Source organism: Tursiops truncatus, chromosome 3 (assembly GCF_011762595.2).
Source record: "Tursiops truncatus isolate mTurTru1 chromosome 3, mTurTru1.mat.Y, whole genome shotgun sequence".
NCBI classification, from domain to species: Eukaryota; Metazoa; Chordata; class Mammalia; order Artiodactyla; family Delphinidae; genus Tursiops; species Tursiops truncatus.
In genome coordinates, this window is record NC_047036.1 from 119615575 (window position 1) to 119621314 (window position 5740).

The 5740-nt window shown below is 43.2% G+C and overlaps 1 pseudogene; it reads right to left on the minus strand.

The window, feature by feature from the left end:
* Positions 1-206: 206 nt before the first annotated feature.
* LOC117311929 (chromobox protein homolog 3 pseudogene) lies at positions 207-810 on the minus strand (annotated as a pseudogene).
* Between the last annotated feature and the right edge of the window lie 4930 nt (positions 811-5740).

The following is a 5740-nucleotide window of genomic DNA, read 5'->3' on the forward strand; positions in this document are numbered from 1 at the left end:
AGCAACTACAGAAAGCTTTTATTTGTTCAAAGTAACCAGTGCTACAGATGCAAAAAAAACAAAAACAAAACCCCCCAAAAACCCCACAACTTCCCCAATACTACTTCAAAACGAACATATCAAACTTGATTTTCATTAGAATGTAGTTATTTCTTCACACTAATAAATCAAAAAACAAATATATATATATAAAGCAATGCAAACAATTATTGAGCTTCATCTTCTGGACAAGAATGCTAAGTTAGTCTCTCTTCATAAGAAGCAATTACAATCTGAGGACACTTCATATTTGCCTCTTTTGCCAGCACCAAGTTCGCCTCATCTGAATCTTTCCATTTCGTGAGAAACATGAATTCTCCACTGCTGTCTGTGGCACCAGTTATCGCTCTGGGTCGAGACCTCTGGCTAAACCTCTTGTTTTGTCAGCAGCATCTCTTTTTTTCTTTGATTTGCTATCATCAGATTCACTGATGATATCAGTGATATCAGATAAAGATTTTCTTTCTGTTCCATCTTTTTCTTGACCAGCTTTTTGAGAATTAAGAAATGCTTCAATTAGCTCTGGACAATCTAAATTTTCTTCGGGTTCCCAGGTATTGTCTGCATCTGTAAATCCCTTCCACTTCAGGAAATACTCCACCTTCCCATTCACTACATGATGGTCCAGTACTTTTTCTACCACAAATTCTTCAGGTTCTGCCTCTTCGACTTTTTTAGTCTCTCCATTCTGTTTCTTTCCCATTTTTTGCAATATAGTTTTATTGGAGGCCATTTTTTATTGCAGACTTGAAGAGCTATTATTCACCGCCTCCGAGCCGCTCTGGGTCCCAGGTCTGCCGCGTCTCCAGCCCTACACGCCTCAAGCTCCAGCCACATCTGAGGGGGAGGGGGCTGGGGAGCTATTTTTCCTTAACTTTTTTAATCTTGCCATGCACACTTTTTTTTTATATACATTTATTTATTTATATTTTTGGTTGCGTTGGGTCTTCGTTGCTGTGCACAGGCTTTCTTTAGTTGCGGCGAGTGGGGACTACTCTTCGTTGTGGTGTGCGCGCTTCTCACTGCGGTGGCTTCTCTTGTTGCGGAGAACGGGCTCTAGGTGTGTGGGCTTCAGTAGTTGTGGCACACGGACTTCAGTAGTTGTGGCTCACGGGCTCAGTAGTTGTGGCTCACGGGCTTAGTTGCTCCGCGGCATGTGGGATCTTCCCGGACCAGGGCTCGAACCCATGTCCCCTGCATTGGCAGGCGGATTCTTAACCACTGCGCTACCAGGGAAGTCCCTAGCCATGCACACATTTAAATGTGACTTTTAAAAAGTATTGTCTCTCAGGGGGCTTCCCTGGTGGCGCAGTGGTTGAGAGTCTGCCTGCCGATGCAGGGGACACGGGTTCGTGCCCCGGTCTGGGAAGATCTCACATGCCGTGGAGCAGCTAGGCCCGTGAGCCATAGCCGCTGAGCCTGCGCGTCCGGAGCCTATGCTCCGCAACGGGAGAGGCCACAACAGTGAGAGGCCCGCGTACTGCAAAAAAAAAAAAAAAAAAAAAAAAATTGTCTCTCAATCAACAATTTTGCCAAATTGTCTCCCCTTCCTGTTCTCTTAAAAATGTAAGTTATAAAGAAATGGGGTATATTTTTCTAAGTAATGTTTTACTTAAGCCCAATTCTTCAGACTGGACTGCCAATTATTCTTCCCCATTTCCCATCCCTACTGAAATACTCAGAATATTAGGTATCACTGCCATTTTTCAAATATATGTTTTAAAACTTAATGAAACAGGAAGGAATTGGGTCACCTTTGAGATCCCCTTCGTGTTTCTCTTGCTTAGTCAGTACAACGGCAAGGTAAGGTCACAGGATTTGGAGTCAAACCGAACCTGAGTTTAATCTTTGCTCTGGTATTTAGTTACCTATATCTGATATCTAAGTTTCTTATTCTCTTGAACCTTAACTTGCTCATCTGTAGAATAGGACTAATACTGGCATGTGTTTCACTATTCTAAGTGATACAAGGCATGTGGAGCACTTAGAGTAAACAGAGTAACAGAGGACCAGATAAATACACTGCTGACACGATGATGGTGATAATGATGAAAGCTTAAGATGACGGGGGTGGGGATGATGGTGATAATGATGAAAGCTTAAGATGACGGGGGTGGGGATGATGGTGATAATGATGAAAGCTTAAGATGACGGGGGTGGGGATGATGGTGATAATGATGAAAGCTTAAGATGACGGGGGTGGGGATGATGGTGATAATGATGAAAGCTTAAGATGACGGGGGTGGGGATGATGGTGATAATGATGAAAGCTTAAGATGACGGGGGTGGGGATGATGGTGATAATGATGAAAGCTTAAGATGACGGGGGTGGGGATGATGGTGATAATGATGAAAGCTTAAGATGATGGGGGTGGGGATGATGGTGAGGGTGGGGATGATGGTGGTAATGATGAAAGCTTAAGAATGTAAGAGAACTGATCAGAACTATGAGGGGAACTCCAGGTCGTATCTACTTAATTTAGAAGGAACAGATGGAATGTCACCTAAATGCTAAGAAAAGAACTTTGCAACTTATTCAAGGTTTGAATCTAAGTCCCTTGAAATCTCACTGCGTCAGTATAATACAGAATATCTCATTCTGGTAAAGAGCCAGGCTTTAAACTCTTTCATCAATTTAAGTACAGTAGAATGAGGGAAACAGATGAGAAAAGAGAGTGAGAGTAGTCAGAACAGTAGGGGAGGCAAACACACATTCAGGTCTATGTATAATTTTGACACAATATGGGTCAACATCTAATAATATTTCAAAGATGATGCAGGTAACCTTGACAACTCAGCTGATGCAGGCACTGAAAGAATAAGAGATTCACAGGGAGACCCAGGAGAAAATCTGGGCCATTTTCTTGGTTGACTGATGGCTCATAGCTTTTACTCTGTAGAAAATTTGTTATAACTTGTAAAGCGGTCTTTTTTAACTTAATCAACAAATATCTATTAAACGTTTGTAACATGCCAAGACACTGTGCTGGGTCTTGGGGACACAGAGACATTCCCTTGCCACGAGAAGCTTCTCAAGAAGGACATTCCCACTTACAGCCAGCTAGAATGCAACCCCGCACTTCAACCTCACCCAGGAACCCTGCAAGTCATGGCTTATTAGTGCAATTTTATCGACCAAGGTAACTGAAGTTCAGAGAAAATACAACTAGAAAGGGCCAAGGCTAACATTTCAACTTCACTCTGCCTGGGCTCGATTCTCAGAAGAGTGACAAAAATGAAGTGATTTATTTTGATTGGGATAATGCTAATAATGAGAATAAAAACAGGCTAGGTTTGTTGCAGCCGCTACAGCAGCAAAAAAAAAAAAAAAAAAAAAAAAGCTTCTTCACACCTCAGTGGCTCAACACAATTTCCTCTCTCCATCATGCTACATGTCCATGTAGGCTGGCAAGGGACTCTGACATGGAGCCACTGAGCTCCACCATCTAGAACTGGCAGCCTCCTCAGTTGCAGAGGCAGAGGCAGAGGGCATGGAGGATTGTCCAGTACTGACTCTTGAGGGTCACTTCCAGGTGCAGCTCACTGGCCAGCCCTCGTCACATGGCTTTACTCAGGGGTGGGACGAGGCTGAGAGGAGTGAAGCCCTTAGTGTGACATCTAAGGAGGCATGGGCTCTCTGGGTCATGCAAACACAGGACTGGCACTGGTGTGACCCCAAAAGCCAGTGGTTCCTTATATTTTTTACTTTAGGCAACTTACTAGTTTCACCTTAGTGCCAGTCATGGCCCCCACCTAACTGATAGGAGGCTGGGAAATGCAGGGTCTCTCATGTTTGGGAGGGAGAGAGAAGGTGGATACTGGAGAGGACTAGGAATGTCTAGTAACCTGGGCTTGAAACCTCACCCTCATCTGTGATGCTGCCTTCTGCTCCTTTTCTCCCTGCCTCTCTAATCCAGGCAGTTGCCAAGCTTTGGGATTTTTTTTTTTTTTTACATCTTTATTGGAGTATAGTTGCTTTACAATGGTGTTCTAGTTTCTCCTTTATAACAAAGTGAATCAGCTCTATATATACACATATCCCCATATCTCCTCCCTCTTGCGTCTCCCTCCCTCCCACCCTCCCTATCCCACCCCTCTAGGTGGTCACAAAGCACAGAGCTGATCTCCCTGTGCTATGCGGCTGCTTCCCACTAGCTATCCATTATACATTCGGTAGTGTATATATGTCCATGCCTCTCTCTCAATTTGTCACAGCTTACCCTTCCCCCTCCCGCTATCCTCAAGTCCATTCTCTAGTAGGTCTGTGTCTTTATTCCTGTCTTACCCCTAGGTTCTTCGTGACATTTTTTTTTCTTAAATTCCATATATATGTGTTAGCATACGGTATTTGTCTTTCTCTTTCTGACTTACTTCACTCTGTATGACAGACTCTAGGGCTATCCACCCAAGCTTTGGGATTTTAACCAAATATAGCAAAAGCTGTATGTCAGATGCTTGCTGTGTGCCAGGTATTACACTATCCATGCTTATGCTCATCAATGCATTTATTCATTCCTCACAACAGCCCTCTGAAGAAGTTCCTATGGGTGGGATGGGAGGGAGGTCCAAGAGGGAGGGGATATCTATGGCTGATTCACTTTGTTGTATAGCAGAAACTAACACACCATTATAAATCAACTATATCCCAATTTTAAAAAATTCAGTTTTTAAATGAGAAAACTGAGGCTTAGAGAAACTGAATAACTTGCCCAGGTCATTTCTATAAAGGGTAAAGTTGAGATTTGGACTCATATCTAACTAGAAAGACTTTTTTCCTCCTCTTTAACCCTATGCCACCCATCCTTCTGGGAGCTTACAATCGTGCTGTATTCCAAGTTTATTAAATGAGAGCGTGGCTACATCAGCCCAACCCATGAAATAAATAGTTGGAGAGAAATATTGACATGCCACTGGTAGGAGTATCTGTAGCATCATCATCAGTGATACTAAGCCTATGTCATTGATAAAAGGTGATGGGATTTTGTTGTTGTTGTTTTCTTTTGGTTTTCCACATGAAAATTCAGTGCCATCTGTTATTAGCAGATGTGGAATAGAGAATGAGGGTCAAGATGTCTTTACCAATTAGATGTATGACTGGGGCAACTCCCTTTGTTTTGCCAGCTACCAAAAAAAGGGGGCTGAATCAGATTTCCTAAGGTCACCTCCACTATTGACCTTACAAAATTGCTTGGCTTCATAGAATGAATTTGGGAGTGTTCCTCCCTCCACAAGTTTTTGGAAGAGTTTGAGAAGTATCGGTGTTAGCTCTTCTCTAAACATTTGATAGAATTAGCCTGTGAAGCAATCCGGTCCTGGACTCTTGTTTGTTGGAAGATTTTTTTTTTTTTTTTTTTTTTTTTTTTTTTTTTTTTTGCGGTATGCGGGCCTCTCACTGTTGTGGTCTCTCCCGTTGCGGAGCACAGGCTCCGGACGCGCAGGCCCAGCGGCCATGGCTCACGGGCGCAGCTGCTCCACAGCATGTGGGATCTTCCCGGACCGGGGCACGAACCCGTGTCCTCTGCATCGGCAGGCGGACTCCCAACCACTGTGCCACCAGGGAAGCCCTGGAAGATTTTTAATTACGGTTTCAATTACATTACTTGTGATAGGTCTGTTTATATTTTCTAATTCTTCCTGGTTCAGTCTTGGAAAATTGTATCTTTCCAAGAATTTGTCCATTTCTTCATGGTTGTCCATTTTA